The sequence below is a fragment of the Petaurus breviceps genome, unplaced genomic scaffold, assembly GCF_028583685.1.
Source record: "Petaurus breviceps papuanus isolate PSGF00001 unplaced genomic scaffold, PetGlider_PUasm1.0 79, whole genome shotgun sequence".
Taxonomy (NCBI): Eukaryota; Metazoa; Chordata; class Mammalia; order Diprotodontia; family Petauridae; genus Petaurus; species Petaurus breviceps.
This window is the reverse complement of record NW_027186523.1, coordinates 11,429,151-11,448,619: the sequence shown is the minus strand read 5'-3', so window position 1 is coordinate 11,448,619 and position 19,469 is coordinate 11,429,151. Positions and strand designations below refer to the sequence as shown.

The following is a 19,469-nucleotide window of genomic DNA, read 5'->3' as shown; positions in this document are numbered from 1 at the left end:
GTTTTGAAACTGTTGGATACCTATCATATTGGATAGAAATATCCCTTGATGATGAAATCGAATGATTTGTAAGCAGACATGTAGTCAATCTCTGCCTTTACGATAAAGTGACAGATAGAAGAAGGAAAGAAGAAATGAAGAAAAGAAGGAAGAAAGGGAGAAAAGAAGGAAGAAAGGAAAGAAGGAGGGAGGGAGGAGAAGGAGGGAAGGAAATAGGAAGAGGAAAAGAAGGAAGAAAGGAAAGAATAAAAGATGGAAAAGAGGAAGGAGGGAAAGGAATAAGTATTTATTAAGCACCTACTATGAGACAGGCACTATACTAAGCACTTTACAAATTTTATCTCTTTTTATCCTTAACAAAACCCTGAGAAATAGTTATAACTATTATTCTCTTTTTACATTTGAAGAAACAGAGGGAGATAGAGGTTACAACTTGCTTAGCAACATGAAACTAGTAAATGTCTGAGGCAAGATCTGAACTCAAGTCTTTCTGCCTATAGGCAGAGAGCTCTCTAGACTGCGCCACGCGTCTCTAAGAAAGGTACAGTGGTAAAAACCCTGTTTAGGAGAAAGGTGCTACTACAAATTCCATTTGATTCTCTCCCAGCCATAAGGAGGCAACCACGATATGAATTTAATTTAATTTTAAAAATAAATCAGTCACCTAGCATTTAATAAACACCTCCTATGTGTTAAGCACTAGAGTGCTGGGGATGCATGGTGGGCAAAAGGACAGAAACTTCTCTCAAGGACCTCACAGTCTAATGGAAGAGAAAATATGCAAACAACTATGTGCAAACAAGTAAAACTCTCTTTCTGTCCCTCTGTCTTCTCACTCTGTCTCTCTGTCTCTGTCTCTGTCTCAGTCTCTCTGTCTCTGTCTCTCTGTCTGTCTCTCTCTCTCTCCATACATGTGTGTATGTGAGAGGATAATCTTAGAAGGAAGGCGCTGATATATTAATGAGTACTGGGAAAGTCTTGCAGAGCCTGGGCCTTTAACTGAAACTGAAGAGAGCCAGGGAAAGTTGGGAGTGGGGGAGATGAAGAGGGACAGAGTTCTATGCATTGGAGGAAGTCACTACAAATGGTCTGAATCTGGATATAAAGTGTCATATTAGAGGAAAATCATGGAAGTAAGTAGAGGAATGTAAGATGTAAGACACCTGGCAAGGTAGATGGGGTGAGGTTATAAAGGACTTTAAAAGACAAACAAGATTTTGTATCTGAATATGGACATATTAGGGAGGCACTGGAGTTTACTGAATGTATATGGGGCTGACATGATCAGACATGCCGTTTAGGAAGATAAATTTCCACTTCTGAGGAGAGCATTGATTGGAGAGGAGAGAGAATTGAGGAAAGGAGACCAATCAACAGGCTATAACAATAGTCTATGTGCATGACGAGCACCCACACCAAAATTTTGGTTGTGTTAGAGAGGAAAGAAGGGAGTGTATATTTTAAATGTTAAGACATTGGGAATGACAATGTACTATGCTGGGGATTCCAAGACAAAACCTAAGCAGTCCATATCCTTCTGGAACTACCATTCTTCTTGGGGTTTGGTGCAAGAGCATTAGTTTTAGAATCAGGTTCTGAATTTAAAAAATCTGAGTTGTAAGAGACCATTAGATATCATCTTCTATATAAAGAGGATTACTATCTGCCACATCCTTAAACAGTGGTCACTCCTATTCTTTGGGGATTTTTTTTTGTCTTTATTAATTTGTTCGTTTACTTTGAGTTTACAAGATTAATTTACCCAGTTATTTGAGTTACAAATTTTCTTTCCCTCCCTGCCCCACACCCCCCCATGGTGACATACAATCAAGTATAGGATCTGCAGATAGTTTCACATCAGACATTGGTCAGGTTATAAAGAAGGATTGTATCAGATGGAATGAACAATGACAAAAAGGAAACCAAACCAAACAAGAAAAAGAAAGAGAGCAGGGAGTTTGCTTCAATCTGCTTTCAAACTCTGTTCTTTCTCTGATTGTAGAAATCTTTCTCCATCATAAGTCTTTTGGAGTTTACTTATAGCCCCGAATTTCTGAGAAGAGTTCAGTCTATCAAAGATGGTCATCACACATACATTGGATCTGTAATTGTGTCCAAATTTTTCCTGGTTCTGCCCTTCTCCTTCAGCATCAGTTCATATAAGGCTCTCCAGGTAAATATGAAGTCCATCTGCTCTTCATTTCTTACAGAGCAATAGTATTGCATTACATTCATATACCATAACTTGTTTAGCCATTCCCCAATTGAGGGATATCTCCTTAATTTCCAATTCTTTGCCACCACAAAAAGAGCTGTTATGAAAATTTTTGTACATATGGGTCTTCCTCCTCCTTCTATGATCTCTTTGGGATACAACACTAGAAGTGGTATTTCTGGGTCAAAGGAAATGAAGTAATTTGTAGCCCTTTGGGCATAGCTCCAGATTGCTCTCCAGAATGGTTAGATAAGTTCACAACTCCACCAGCAATAGTGTTCCAATTTTTCTACATCTTCTCCAGCACTTGTCATTTTCCTCTTTTTTCATCTTAACCAATCTGACTGGTGAGATGTAGTACCTCAGAGTTGTTTTGATTTGCATTTCTCTAATCAATGGTGATTTGGAGTATTTTTTCATTTGCTTATAGATATTTTTAATTTCTTCCTCTGAGAACTGCCTATTCATATCCTTTGACCATTTATCAATTGGGGAATGACTTGTATTTTTATAGATTTGGCTCAATTCTCTGTATATTGGGGGCGGCCAGGTAGCACAGCAAGTAAGAGCACCGGCTCCAGTGTTGAGAAGACCTAGAGATCGAATCCCGGGCTCGGACACTTAGCACCACCCAGAAACACCTGGCCGTGTAACCTTGAGCAAGTTACTTAACCCCAATTGCTTAGGGGCGGCCAGGTGGCTCAGCGAGTAAAAGCAGCAGCTCCAGTGTTGGGACGACCTGGAGATCGAATTCTGGGCTCAGATACTCAGCACCACACCCAGAAATAACTGGCCGTGTAACCTTGAGCTTACTTAACCCCGATTGCTTAAAAAAAAAAGAAAAAAAAATCTGTATATTTTAGAAATGAGTCCTTTATCAGAGACATAGGTTGTAAAAACTATTTCCCAATTTCCCACTTCCATCTTAATCTTGGTTACGTTGGCTTTGTTTGTACAGAAGCTTTTCAATTTCATGTAGTCAAAGTTATCCATTTTGCATTTTATAATGCTCTCTAAATCTTGTTTGGCCATGAAGTCTTCTCCTCTCCATAAATCTTACAGGTAAACTATTCCTTGCTTTCCCAGATTACATACAGTATCATCTTCTATACCTAGATCATGCACCCTTTTAGACTTAACTTTGGTATACAGTGTTACATAATGGTCTATGCCCAGTTTCTGCCATACTATGTTCCAGTTTTCCCAGCAGTGTTTGTCAAATAGTGAGTTCTTATTCTCAAAACTAGCATCTTTGGATTTATCAAAGAGTAGATTATTATAATTGACTGCTGAGTCTTGTGTACCCAATCTATTCCATTGATCCACAACTCTCTTCCTCAGTCAGTACCAAGTACTTTTGATGACTGCTGCTTTATAATACAGATTAAAATCTGGTATAGCTAGGCCACCTTCCCTAGAATTTCTTTTCATTAATACCCTTGATATTATGGGTCTTTTGTTCTTCCAAATGAATTTTGTTACTAATTTTTTTTTGCAGTTCTATAAAGTAATTTTTTGGTAATTTGATTGGTATGGCACAAAATATGTAAATTAAGTTAGGTAAAATTGTCATTTTTATTATATTAACCTGACCCAGCCATGAGCAACTGATGTTTTTCCAATTAGTTAGATCTCACTTTATTTGTGTGAAAAGTGTTTGCAGTTGTGTTCATATAGGTCTTAAGTTTATTTTGGAAGATAGATTCCCAAATATTTTATTATATCTACAATAACTTTAAATGGGATTTCTCTTTGTATCTCTTGCTGTTGAATTTCATTGGAAATATACAGGAATTCCAAGGATTTATGTGCGTTTATTTTATATCCTGAAACTTTGCTAAATTAATTTGTAGTCCCAAGTAGTTTTTTCTTGATTCTTTAGGATTCTCTAATTATATCATCATATCATTTTCAAAGACTGATAACTTGGTCTTTTCTTTGCCTAATTGGATTCTTTTGATTTCTTTTTCTTCTCTAATTGCTACTGCTAACATTTCTAGTACCAGATTGAATAAAAGGGGTCATAGTGATTACCCTTATTTCACCCCTGATCTCATTGAAATGATTCTAGCTTATCCCCATTACATATAATAATTGCTGATGGCTTTAAATAGATGCTACTTATTATTTTAAGGTGGGATCCATTTATTCCTACACTTTAGTGTTTTTAATAGGAATGGATGTTGTACTGTGTCAGAAGCCTTTTCTGTATCTATTGAGATAATCATGTGGTTTCTGCTGGTTTTATTGTTAATATGATCAATTATACTGATGGTTTTCCTAATATTAAACCATACTTGCATTCCTGGAATAAATCCTACCTGATGAAAGTGTATTATTCTTGTGATAAATTGTTGTAGTCTTTTTGCTAATATTTTATTTAAAATTTTTGCATCTATATTCATTAGGGAAATTGGCTCTAATTTTGTTTTTCTCTTTTGTCTCTTTCTGATTTAGGTATCAGTTCCATGTTTGTGTCATAAAAAGAATTTGGTAGGGCTCCTTCTTCACAAATTTTCCCAAATAGTTTGTAGAGTATTGGAATCAATTGTTCTTTAAATGTTTGAAAGAATTTATTTGTGAGTCCATCTGACATTGGGGATTTTTCCATAGGGAGTTCACTGATGGCTTGTTTAATTTCTTTTTCTGAGATGGGGTTATGTAAGTAATTTACTTCCTCTTCAATTAATCTGGGAAGCTTATATTTTTTGTAAATATTCATCCATTTCACTAAGATTGTCAAATTTATGTGCTTATAATTGGGAAAAATAATTCTAATGATGGTTTTAATTTCCTCTTCATTGGAGGTAGATTCACCCTTTTCATTTTTGATACTCATAATTTGGGATTCTTCTTTCTTTTTTATCATGTCAGTTAAGTGTCTACCAATTTTATTGTTTTTTCATAAATCCAGCTCTTAGTTTTATTTAATTCAATTGTTTTCTTAACTTCACTTTTATTAAACTCTCCTTTGATTTTCAGTATTTCTAATTTAGTATTTAATTTCAGATTTTCAGATTGTTCTTTTTCTAGTTTTTTTTAATTGCATGGCCAATTTGTTGACCTCCCTTTTCTCTAATTTATTTATGTTTTCACTCAGGGATATAAAACTTCCCCTAAGAACTGCCTTTGCTGCATCCACAAATTTTGGTACATTGTCTCATGATTGTAATTCTCTTGAATGAAGTTACTGATTGTTTCTATTATTTCTTGTTTGACCTACTCATTTTTTAGATATAAAGTATTTAGTTTTCAATTAGTTTTTAGTCTATCTTTCCATGGCCCTATATTGCATATGATTTTTATTGCATCATGATATGAGAATGATGCATTTAATATTTCTGCCTTTTCATATTGAATTGTGATGTTTTTATGTCCTAGTACATGGTCAATTTTTGTGTATGTGCCATGTACTGCTGAGAAGAAGGTATATTCCTTTTTATCCCCATTCAGTTTTCTACAGAGATTTATCATACCTACCCCTCTAAAATTCTATTCACCTCCTTAACTTCTTGTTTATTTTGAGCTTGGATTTATCAAGTTCAGAGAGGGGGAGATTAAGGTCCCTGACTAGTATAGTTTTGCTATCTATTTCTTCCTCTAATTCCTTTACCTTCTCCTCCAGGAATTGGTATGCTATACAGCTTGGTGCATATATATTAAGTAAAGATATTGATTCATTCTCAATGGTGCCTTTTAGCAGGATATAGTTTCTTCCTTATCTCTTTTATTTAGATTAATTTTTGCTTTTGCTTTATCTGAGATAAGGATTGCTACCCCTGCTTTTTTTTTATTTAGATAAGGCATGATTTATTTTATTCCAGCCTTTTACCTTTAACCTGTTTGTATCCCTCTGTTTCAGATGTGTTTCTTGTAAACTGCATATTGTAGGATTGTGGTTTTTAATCCATTCTGCTTTCTGCCTCCATTTTATGGGAAAGTTCATCCCATTCATGTTCACAGTTGTAATTACTCTCTGTCTCTTTCCCTCCATCCTATTCCCTCCCCTGTTTATGCTTTTATTTTTCTCCCCTTCTCCCTTCATCTCCTTAAGAGTTTTCATTTTGACCACCACTTTCCTCAATATTCCCTTCTTATCAGCCCTTGTCCCTTTTCCTCCCCTTTTCCCTTACTTCTTCCCTCCCTTCTAACCCCCCTTTGTAGCCCTTCCCCCTCCTACTACCTGTAGGATATGATAGATTTTTATACTTAATGTGGTATGTTATTTCTTCTTCAAACCAAGATTGACAAGAACAGATCTCATACAAAGCTCCTCTCCCTCCCCTATTTCCCTATATTTTGATACAGTTTGCATCTCTTCTCTGTACTTAATGTAGTATGTTATTTCTTCTTTGAACCAAGATTGACAAGAACAGATATCATGTAAAACTCCTGTCCCTCCACTCTCTCCCCCCATTATGTTACATTTTGTGTCTCTTCTCCATAGAGTCCTATTCTTAACTAGTTGTGTTTTTCCCTACTTGCACCAGAACCAATGAGGGAAAATCCCATATAATGCTTATCTCCCTCCCTTCTTTCCCTCTATTATATTGTTTTTATGCCTCTTTAGGTGTCATAACTTACCCTTTTCTGCTTCATTCTTTCCTCTTCTTCTATTTCTGTTCCTTTGTAGCCCTTAATAAGGGTATTTTTATCATCATTTTGTGTAATTTATACCCATACCCTCTACTTGTCTATAAATAGTTTGCTCTTATTAAATAACAGGGTGAGTGTGTGTGTGTGTGTGTATGTGTGTTTTCCTTGTTTACCTTTCTATGTCTCTCTTGTGTCTTGTAATTGGAGGTTGAATTTTCCATTGAGCTCTGGCTTTTTTCTTCAGGAAGGTCTGAAAACTTGTTATATCATTGAATGACCATCTCCTTGCCTGGAAGAATATGTTCAGATTTGCTGAGTCGGTGATCCTTGGTTGTAACCCGAGATTTTTTGCCTTGTGAAAAACTGTATTCCACTTCTTCCGATCTTTCAGTGTAGCAGCTGCCAGATCCTGTGTGATCCTCACTGTGGTTCCACAATACTTGAATTGTTTCTTTCTGGCCAATTGTAGTATCTTATCCTTTGCCTGGTAGTTCTGGAGTTTGGCCACAATATTTCAAGGGCTTTTCAATATGGGATCTCTTTCAGGAGGTGACTGGTGGATTTTCTTGATTTCTGTTTTACCCTCTGGTTCTAGTATCTCAGGGCAGTTTTCCTTGATGAGCTCTTGGAAGATGTTGTCCAGGCTCATTTTTTCATTATGACTTTCTGGTAGGCCTATGATTCTCAGCTTATCTCTCCTGGATCTGTTTTCCAGGTTAGTTATTTTTCCATTGAGATATTTTACCTCTTTTTCTAATTTTTCATTGTTGATGTTTTGTTTGACTAATTCTGGGTTGCTTGTAGAGTTATTTGCTTTAATTTCATTGATTCTAGTTTTTAGGGAATTATTTTCCTAGGTTAATGCTTGGAGCTCCTTTTCCATATCACACATTTTTCTTTTTTTTTTTTTTCCCAAATGCTTTATTAACTTCTGATTTGTATCATTCGTTTCCACCAGATTTTGAATTACAAAATTTTCTCCCCGTCTTTCCCCCACCCATCCCCCCAAAACAGCAGTCCCACAAAATATCCCCACCTCCAATCTGCTCTCTCCCATATTTTCTCCCGTACCCATTTCAACATTTCCAGTGGATCTCTATGCCTCAGTGCCTGTATATCTAATTTCTTAATTACATGTAAGATGGTATTAATAATAGTATACACACACACACATATATATGTGTATATATATATATATATATACACATATATATATATTTGAATATTTGATTTTAAAACTTTCAATTCCAGATTCATTCCCTTCCCCCCCTGCCACCCACCCCCACTGGGGAGACAAGCAGTTCAGTGTAGGTTGTACATGTACGGCTAATGCAAAACAATAACATAGTAGATATATTGTAAAATATTGACTATATTTCCCTCCCTCCTATCCCACCTCCCACTTGTTCTATTCTCTACTTTGATCCTGTCCCTTTTCAAAAGTGGGTGCTTCCAACTTCCCTCCCCCCCAGCCTGCCCTCCCTTCCATCATCCCCCCTCTCATCCCCTTCCCCCCCTATTCTCCTGGAGGGTGAGATCCCCTATTTAGTGTGTATTTCCTTCCCTCCTCAAGCCAGATTCAATGGGAATAAGGTTGACCCATTCCCTTTTGCCTTCCTATTCTTTCCCTCCATTGTAACCATTTTCCCTTGCCTCTTCTGTATGAGATAGTTTACCCCAATCTGTCTCTCCCCATCTCCTCTCATTATATTCCTCTCACCTCTTAATTTCACCTTTTAAGTATCATCCCTTCCTGTTAAATTGGTCCCATGCCCTCTATGTATACCTGTAAACATATATACACACATTCACATATGTATTCATATGCCTGCATACCCTCATATAAAGACATACATATATATTTCTAATCCCTTCAACTAAAGAGAAAAGTGTCATAAGTTACAATTATTGTTTTTCCATGTAGGAATATTAATAGTTCAACTTTGATAAGTTCCTTATGATTTCTTTTCCCTGTTTACCTTCTCATGCTTCTCTTGTTTCTTGTATCTGAATGTCAAATTTTCTATTCAACTCTGGTTTTTTCATCAAGAATGCTTTAAAATCCTCTATTTCATTGAATGACCATATTTTCCTCTGAAACATGATACTCAGTTTTGCTGGGTAGGTGACTCTTGGTTTTAATCCCAGCTCCCTTGACCTCCGGAATATCACATTCCAGGCCCTTCGATCCCTTAGTGTAGAAGCTGCCAGATCCTGTGTTATCCTGATTGTGTTTCCACAATATTCAAATTGTTTCTTCCTGGCTGTTTGTAATATTCTCTCCTTAATCTGGGAATTCCAGAACCTGGCTATAATATTCCTAGGAGTTTTCTTTTTGGGATCTTTTTCAGGAAGTGATCAGTGGATTCTTTCAACCCCTATTTTGCCCTCTCGTTCTAAAACATCAGGGCAGTTTTCTTTGAGAACTTCCTGGAGGATGCTTTCTAGGTTCTTACTTTTCTCATGGCTTTCGGGTAGTCCAATAATTTTTAAATTCTCTCTCCTGGATCTATTTTCCAGGTCAGTGGTTTTTCCCATGAGATATTTCACATTGCCTTCTATTCTTTCATTTGTTTGGATCTGTTTAACAGCATCTTGATTTCTCATCAAGTCATTAGTTTCCATTTGCCCCAATCTAATTCTGAAGCAATGATTCTCCTCAGTGAGCTTTTGAGATTCTTTTTCCATCTGGCAAATTCGACTTTTTAAGGCATTTTTCTCCTCATTGCCTTTTTGAGCCTCCTTTGCCATTTGAGTCAGTCTGTTTTTTAAGGTATTATTTTCTTCAGTCAGGCTGTTGACTCTCATTTCATTATTTTCTTGCATTATTCTCATTTCTCTTCCAAATTTTTCCTCCACTTCTCTTATCTGCTTCTTAAGGTCCTCTATGGCCTGTAACCAGCTTGTATTTTCCTTTGAAACTTTTGGTGCAGGAGTACTGACTTCACTGTTTTCCTCCTGTTCCATGCCTTGCTCCTTCTTATCCCCAAAAAAGGAGTGTAATGTTGGAATCTTCTGTCTGTTTTGTTTCCTTTGCCTGCTCATTTTGCCACTCAATTACTTGACTTATGGGCTTTTTGCCACAGTAGGACTCTGCCACCAGACAGGGGAGCTTTCGTCCCAAACGCTGGGGTTTTCTCAGCTGCCAGAGGTATTAGATGGGTGCCCTCTCTGAGGTTTCCACACACTCTGGCAAGCTGGACACACACCCCAGGACCTCCACCCTAGACTGCAATCCAGATCCAAGCAGGTTAAAGCAAGAGTGATTACCCCTCAAACTGGTGCTTGGTCCCCGTACACTCTGCAGGCCAGGAGCTGAAGCCACCACGTGGCACTGGCAGGCTGTGCTGGCGTCCCAGCAGTTTATCGCCCTGGGGGTAAAAGTCAAGCACTCCCACTTGCTGGGTCCCAAAGTCCAGACGGCCCTGGCCTCTCACCTTGTCCTTAGCATCTTTGTATTGATAAATCTGGAAACGGCCACAGTTGCTGCTGATCTGGAGTCCCTCTGGCTGGTGGCTGGTCAGTCCTGCCCTGGGGCTAAAGCCTCGGGGAGTGGTGCTGGGCTTGGCTCCCAGAGCACTGCGCTGGCCAATTCTTTCCAGCCTGTCGGGCTGTCCTCAGCGGGAGGTTAGCTTCTCTGTGTCATTTTGTGGGTTCTGCAGCTCCAAAGTTTGTTTAGAGTCCCCTTTTTACATGGATTGGGGAGGATGGAAGCTGGAGCCTCGGGAAGGTCTTACTTCTACTCCACCATCTTGGCTCCGCACACATTTTTCTTTTAAAGAAGCTTTTTTCTTCATTGTAATGTTTTTCTAATTTTGCAATTTTGATTTTAAAGGAATTATTCATTTTGTCTTCTATCTCTCTCATTTGGTTTTTAAAATTCCTTTTGAGCTCATTTAGGAATGTTTTCTGTGCCTGAGACCAGTTCCCTGTTGAGATATCAGCTGTGGGTGTGGAGTCATCACTGTCTCCCTCTGAGTTTGGTTCTTCCCTCTGAAGATAGTAGGACTCCAGAGCCTTTGTCTTTGCAGTCTGATTTTTACCCATTTTGAGGCAGAGCCCTAGCCATGCCCTTTCTCTAGGGTTTCCAAGCTGTTACTGTTTAAAGTTTTGCCTTGGGAAAATAATTACTATGTTTTCAGTGTCAGAGGGGAGATTGGAGCAGCCAGGGTCCACTCTGCCATCCTGGTCCCTGGAAGTCCAGATAGAGGCTTTTTAAATTTGGGGGCTGTGGATTGGTAGTACCAGGTGTAGCTGCTGCCCCTGCCAGGGGCCCTGCATTTGGCTCTTACCCTGTTCCTTCCAGTCCTGGCCCTGTGGTGATAGGCCTGGCAGTGGCCCTTGTGGTTGGTTCATCAACTTGCTGCCACATTGATCAGGCTTCATCTGGGCCTCTGTGCCACACGGGGTCATCTTTCAGACCTCTGTGCAGCCTGGGGTCTTCTCCTATTCTTTGTTTAAAGACCTCTAATAAAAGAAAGGTGGCTTATTTCAGTTTTAGACATCTCTAATTTTTAAGAGAGTTTTGCTTTTCTTCAAACCTTCACATTCCTTACAACAGTTTTGATGTCCCTCCATCTTTGGTCACCTTAATTAAATATCCACAGTCCCTGACCCCCATGCCTCTACGGCATGGTCTTCAGTTTTATTTTTTTTTTAGCCATGTGAGATCTGAGCAGTACAAAGTATATGAGGAAGATCACCTGTATTCAGTGTCATTAAATATTGATGATTTTTAGCTTTTTTGGTTGTCAAACACCCAATTCACTCGTACTGGGTTTACAATCTGAGAAAACACCAAAACCCTTTTTTTTTTTCACATCAACTTGTCTCTAGCTATTCCTTCACCATCTATACTTCTGAAGTTGATTTAATCACAGAATATTTCATTGATTCCCATTAAATTTAATTTCATTTTATTTTTTCCAATAGAATATGCTTGAGATCCTTTTGGATCCTGATTCTATCAACAAATATTAGTTTACTTTCCTGGGTCCATGTCCATCTACAAATTCAGTAAGCATGTCATCTAAACTGTCTTCAAGTAATTCACAAAAAAATACTAAATTTCACAGACCTTAGAAGAGATTCCTGTGTTGGTCCTTAAAATATTTCCTGTCAAACTGACAGGTGTCACTTTTCCCTTGATAATTGCCTTTTATGTCTAGGAATTCAATCAGTTATTAGTGAATCTGATTGCACTATTATCTAAGCCATGCCCCTCCTTTTCCCACAGGGATAAAATGAGTGTTTGCCAGATGATTAATTGAAATTTGGATATGATGTATTTATAGGATTCTCCTGTTCTACTAGACTGGTAACAATGGTTTTTATGTCATGCTAATTTTTAGCTATCCTTTTTAAATGCTTATCTTTTGAATAAGTTCAAAGGTTTTGTGAGAAATCAAAGAACCCAAATTTCCTCAGAATTGAGTCCCAATGGGAATCCCCAGCAATTGAGAATCAATGGATCCTACTAGCTAAGGATAACAGGACAACAGAAGAATATGGAGCCATTGGAGGCAGCAGCTAGGAAGCTCAGTGGATAGTATTAGACTTTTAATCAAGAAGTCAAGTGAAACCAACAAGTCAACAAGTATTTAATCTGTTTTAGGCATTCTGCTAAATGCCAAAAGACCTGAGTTCAAATCCTGACTCAGACTAATACTCATATGACTAGGAAAAAGTCACTTAACCACTCAATGTCAGTTTCCTCATCTGTGAAATGAGGAGAATAATACCCCTTGAAGGGTTGCATTGAGGATCAAATGAAATTTTATATATATGGATATCAATATATATCTATATCTACATATATATATATTTACATAGTTTGAAACTCTATATAAATAAATAGCTATAAATAGCCATCATTGGCATCATCATCAGTGTAGTCATGTCAAAATCTAAAGCAAAGATTAAAAATTAAAAAAAAAAAACTAGGACCAAAACAAAATACAAGTGGATCAGATAATTAGAAGGTCACTAGTAATTTTGGAGAGAATTTTCTCTAGAAGGAGAAGCAGATGCAGAATCAAGTTGTAAAAGATTGTAGTGAAAGTAGGTAGCTCGAAAGTAAAAAGGCACTAGGCACAGGTATCAAGCATATTTTTCTTTTTTCTATTAATTTAAAAAATAACATGTCACTTATAATTGCATATTCAATTTAGTATAGTTCAACAAGTATTTATTAAGTATCTTCTAAATGTCAGATTGCAATTTAAAGATAAACATAAAACAGTTCTAGCCTTTAAAAAACATATGTTCTTATGTGCATCAAGTAGGACCAGGCATTGAATAGAGGAAGTGAGAATCTGAAAACCTGGGTAATAGTGATGCTGGTGAGGAGAAGGGTGATATGGAGAAGAGTTGAGTCTCCAGATGAAATAATATTCCGACTTCACACAAGCAAGAAAGGGATTTTTCACTTATCATTGCTTATCTTATTATAACAGTGATTTGGGTAGGGGGTTTGAATTTCCCAGGTCCTCCTTCATTTAGTGTAATGGAGAAGCTATTAAGGTTCTCAACAGTGGGGCTAATGCATAATAGAGGTGATGAGGGGTAATGCATGCACCTATTCTATGTGGGAGGAAAATATTGATACATGCTAGTCTTATCAATAGCAAAGTTGGTTGGGTCAGCCAGAGCTTAGAGTGGGTGAGAAGGAATAATGTAAAATTCATCTGGAAAGATAGTATTATGGCATCTCTGATGAATAGATTTAGAGCTAAAAGGGACCTTGGACATAAATGTTTCCAACTCCTTATTTTTACAAATGAGGAAAGTGAAGTCCAGAAGGAGGAGAGGAATTTGACAAAGTATAGGAAGTAGCAGTAATGGAATAAGTTAAAGTCATACTTAAAAGGACATTAAATGCCAAACACAAAAATTTAAGAAAATAGAAAGAAACACTGATATTTGAGGGGAATTATACGATCAGATATATGCTTTAATAAAATTACTTTGGCACTTCAGTCATTTCATCTTTTATGCACAACAGATGGAAAAGAATAAAGGGGCAGGAGACAAGTCACAAGGGTCTAAGTGCAGTTGAGAGAGATGACAATATCCTGAATTAGGGTGGTAGTCTCATGTGTAGAGGGAAGTGGACAGCTATAGAAGACATTATGAAGATAGAATTGAGAAGACTTGGTGTAATGGTAATGGGATTTGAAGATCTTCCATTCCCCTAGTATTGGCAAGCAAATAGGTACTTAGCACCTTGTTTCAAGTTCATGATTGTATCAAGTATTAAGATTCAGAACTTGTGAATCCCACAGTGGGATGAACTTGTTGAAGTGACAGGAAGGGGAAGAACAGGGAGGAGCTAATACCATATATAAGGAAAAGCCCAAGCTAGAGAGTCATAACTTCTGATGATTACTAGGAGCTGGAGAACTTCTGATAGCCAGTTAGAGCTGCTGAGAACTTCTGAGAGACAGCCAGAACTGCTGAGAATGAAAACTGCTGGGAGCCAGAGCTGCTGGAAGCAAGCATCATGGAGGCTGAGCAACTACCATGAGTGAGGAGAGGAGGATCCTTGCTTGAGGGAGCCTGTTTTGTTTTGAGGGCTTGGAAATGTGGGTGTTCACTGCATTGGTTATGTGCACCAACTGTGTGGTTACTGTAATGACTTTGACTTTCTGGTTTTGGTACTCAGTTTCCTGGTATTTGAATAAAGGCTTTGGTTCTATCCTCCATGTGGAGAGCCTGTTACTTTTTGTGATTAAAGACTACACTAGCATATTCATAGGTGTTGTGGGAGCTGTGAATATTGCATTGCTGTTACACTTGGCAACTGATTGGATGTAGGGGAATGTGAGAAATAGTAAAGAGTTAAGGATGATTTTGAGGATGAAAAAATTAGGGAAAATGGACAAAAACATTTTCATTAATAGGAAGGTAAGGTTGCAGATCTAGAATTTATAGGAAAAGTATTTAGTCTGTTTTATATATATATATAAAATCTCAATGATTATTTGGAATAACACAGATGCAATAAATACACAGAAAACCTCCAAATTTACTTAATTCAGTTATTCATTTCAATGATTCTCCTTGGAAATCTTTACAATTATGGCCAATATATAGTAGTATTTAGCAGATGTTTTGTTGACTTCTCCTTCCTCTGCATATAACTCAAAGGTGATCATAGAGACAAGTGATCCAAGAGCACTGAAGAAGAAAAATGAAAAAATGGGGAAACATGAATCTACCTAAGCCACAACTGAACTAACATTCTTGAATAATTAACAGGTAGGAAACTGCCTTGGAACTCTAAACCTCAAAGTTTAAGATGTCCCTTTTGCAACTTAGAATCATAGCTCTATAGTTAGAAGGGACATCAGAATCCATCTTTTCCAAATCTGTCATTTTATGGAAACCAACGTCTGGGGAGGTGAGGGAGCTTACCTGGTCCTAAGACTCAGACTCTGCAGCAGAATTTCTAATGCAATTTTTTATAAATCTTTCCCATATGTAATTTCAGACAACTCAAGAGGTTTTGTTTTTTTTCTTCTGTTGTTTTATTTTGTTTTATCACTTGTTCAATAGGGACTGCAATACTCATCCAACTCATTAGACTGTTGTAAGGAAAGACACAGGAAAATAATTACAGACCACCTAAGAAACATGCAAAACTACCCAAATGCTTAATAAGGAGTCTAAACCCTTATCTTTTAGGTGCTAGAGGAAAATGAGAAACCCAACCAACTGTGTGGTTCCAGGAAAGGCTGACTTCATGCCCCACCATGTTGCCTGAAGGCATAAAATAGTGAGCTCTTATCTTAACATGGAAAACTATACCCATCGGGATTGTGCTTTAATGAACCAGCCCTTTAAAAACATTCAACCCCAGTGTGTGACTCAAGGTTGACTATGGATTAGAAGCAGAGGTAGCCCTGGTAATTTTCTCTAAATTTAACAGTCACTAATTGCATTGGAATACCCCCCTCCTTTGCTGATTACCTTTAAGTTCTCCATAAGACAAGGTGCTGATGAGATTAAACACACACACACACACACACACACACAAACACACACACACACACACACACACACACACACACACATACACACACACCACCACCACCACCACCACCACCAGTATTAATATTGCTGAGTTATAAAAGTCTAAGCCCAGTCTATGTTTAACTTCATATACAGAAGACGCTTCAGTATTATAGAAGCAGAGGATTAATCCTCAAATGAAGATTCTTTTCTTCCATCATTAATAAACAACTTGCTTTTTCTCAAGGGCACAGAAGAGAGTTTAGCTGTTCCTCCTTCGTTATTTAGGAGGTGCTCTAGGCTTCCTTTGGGGATTTCATTACTTTCACAGAGCCTCAAAAAGAGGGCCAGAGAAGTCCTAAAGGATAATAATACACACATAAAATTTAATGTATTATTCTATTCTCTTGGAGGGAGGGCAACAAGCAAGTATGGTATTTTGAAGCAAAATTCCAAAATATTTTTTCAATGTGAAATCAATGGAATATTTTAGGCTTATTTACACCACTGTTAAAATTATATTGATATTTTATCTCAGATCTGAAGAAGAATTGGAAGATAAGCAGTAAATATTATAAAGACCAAAGGAATTTCCATTTAATACCCAATTGTTCAATGACTAGGTTTAGGATTTTTGCTTACATAAACTTAACAAAAAATAACTACTGATTTGATTAAGAGGACCTTAGCACTCATCCCCCCAAGTAATCAAAATGAATTGATGCTTATTTATATTTCCTTTATGTGGACTTATACATTATTATTTTTCACTCTGGTGAAGAGTCACAAAGTGTAAGAAGCAATGTGTTACTGACCTCTGAGGCAGGTAGGTGGTGCAGGGAATAGAATAATGGGCCCACAGAATGATCAGAGTTCAAATCTTTCCTAATACTTACTGTGTGAGCCTTAAGTCAAATCATTTAATTTCTGGATTCCTTGGTTTCCTTAGCTATAAAATGAGGAGAAAAATAATACCAACCTTTTGTTATGAAAATTAAATGAGATAATATGAATAAAGCACTTGACACAGTACCTGAAATATAGTAGGAGCTAAAAACTTTATTTATTTATTTTCTTCTTTCAAAAATTGAAAAGAAACTGGAGTTCATAATTTTTCATATACCCTGTTAGTGAAGAGAATCTTTTTGGTTGCAGTTTGTTGAGTGTCCAGCTGCATGTCCTCTTTTCCCTAAAATTACTATATTAGCAAAGTAAATACTAAGGAAATTTAGGCACTTCACCTATCATGGTCAATCACTATGATTGACTCAATCAGCATGTAAGAATGTCTTTCTCTCCAGTTTATCACATCCCAACACCCTCCTAGATTATACCTCTGCTTCAGCTCTGCTCATCAGTTCAACTAAGTTTAGTTAGGAAAAGAGCCAGATCTTGAGAAAGGATAGAGATTTGCTATTAGCGTAAAGAAATCTTGTCAAACACGCATAGAATTGGGATCCACCAAAAGGCTGCTGACTGCTTAGTGGCTTCAAAAATTATAAATAATATTATGTTCTATTATATTTTATTTTAAAAATATTTCCCAATTACATTTTAATCAGGTTCAGCAGGTCCTCTTCAAGAATGAAGGAAGGACCTCTCCCTTCCCTCTCCAGCCCGCGGGATCGCGCTCCCAGGCCATGCTAGGCTGGGATCCTGCTCGCTGCTTCGGTCTCGGAGAGAGAGAGGCCGCCGGCGTGCAGGCCGCGGCAGGGCGGGGAGCGAGCTTGCGAGAGCCCGGGGCAGGCCCGGAGGCCATGGAGCCGATGGCACGGAGGAGGTCGCACACGGGCGCGGGCTCCTCGGGAGGCGGCCACCCCGGCAGGTGGCCACCCCGTCAGGCAGCCACACCGGCAGGCATCCCACAGGAAAAGCTCAAGATGGGTCTCGAACCTCTCCTTTCCATCTCGACCTATGGTTCTACTTGACATTGCAGAACTGGGTTCTGGATTTTGGCCACCCCATTGCCATAATAATTTTCTCTTTAGAGTGGTTTCCATTGAACAAGCCCAGCGTGGGAGACTACTTTCATATGGCTTACAATGTCATCACACCATTTCTCTTACTTGAGCTCATTGAAAGGTCCCCCAAAACCCTGCCTCGATCCATTGTGTATATCAGCATCATCACCTCCATCATGGGCTCGAGCTTTCACCTGGTGGGAGACTCTGTGAACCACCTCCTGATCTTCAGTGGCTATCAGCACCACCTGTCAGTCCGGGAGAACCCTATCACCTGAAGCCAAAGACCCTGATTGACTCCTTCGAGCAGCTCTACTACTATGATGAATATCTAGGACACTGCTTGTGGTACATCCCCTTCTTCCTCATTCTCTTCATGTACTTCAGTGGCTGCTTCACCACTGAAAAGGAGAGCAGGATGCCCCGCTCAACTCTGCTCTTGTTGGGGCCCAGCAGCCTGTACTACTGGTACCTGGTCACTGAGGGGCAGATCTTCATCCTCTTCATATTCACCTATTTTGCCATGATGGCGTTTGTGATGCACCAGAAACTGAAACGCCTCTACCTAGACAGCAACCGACTCTTCCTCTTCTACATCTTCTTCACGCTCCTGTTTGTGGCCCTGTGGGTGCTGTGGCTGTGGAACGATCACACCCTCAGGAAGAAATACCCCGGGGTCATCTACATTCCAGAACCATGGGCCTTCTACACCCTCCACATCAGCAGGCGCCCTTGAGTTCCTCAGGGCCCACAGCCAGGAGGGGCTTCTTGGGAGAGATTTTGTGTGAGCAGTCTCTGGGGAAGAAGCCACCCCCTTCCAAGCCATCCGCCCCTCAGCAAAGCAAAACATGCTTCCCTCTGCCCTTCCTCCACCCCACTCCCCAACTAAGTGGGCTCGTGGTGTATGTTTATATTGTTAGGTATTCATATTTTGTTTTGGTCTTTTTAAGCTTGGGTTTAGTTTTAGGAAACACAACATCACAGGGCCAAGAACAGGCCTTGTACAACAATCTGCCTTGTACAAAAAGCCTTCCCAGGCCCAGTGGGTTTGCTGTGTTTGTGTTATGTTATGATTGTAAAAAACCGGCCAACAAGGGGCTCTTGAGTAAGGACCCATGGACAGTGACATCCTGGGTGGCCTGATGTAGAGGGGTTGGAGGAACCTGGCCTCTAGAGCCATTAACCTTCTGCCATGCCCCATCGCCCTGGACCCCAGGAGCTCCAGGACATCTTCTCCATAGGCACTTGTTTCCCTGTAGTCATAGGATGAGAGAGAAGAACTGGCCAAAGCTGAGCCGGTGCCTTGGACCAGCTCAACCCTGGTGGGGGAAGTCCTGGGTCCTGAGGGAGCTGGAAATGCATAGAGAGGGCAGACTGGGTGGACACACATGAGTAAAGAGGAGGGATGAGGGCCTGTCCCAGTTAGGTTTTGCTTGGACCACTGACTCATTTCCAGGATTCCTGTCCTGGTCTCTTAGGACAGGAGCTAGGCAATCTGCCAGCTCCAAATGACCCATGAGTCACTTCCTTCCAAAGGATCCAGCTCTTCCCCTCCTTGGTGGGAAGTAGGGTGGGCATGGGTGGTAGGGGTGAAGAGGGCTCTGTAGAGTTGTTCCCCAGCCCCATGGGCATCTTGGTCCTGTAATGTATTTCTTTTTAACCTTTCTGGTCTTTTGAGTTAGCAG

General features: G+C 39.1%; 1 pseudogene; it reads left to right on the top strand.

Moving 5' to 3' along the window:
• The window catches only part of LOC138175701 (ceroid-lipofuscinosis neuronal protein 6 homolog pseudogene), an 87,261-nt pseudogene extending 68,710 nt beyond the window's left edge, over positions 1–18,551 (top strand).
• The last annotated feature ends 918 nt before the right edge of the window (positions 18,552–19,469 follow it).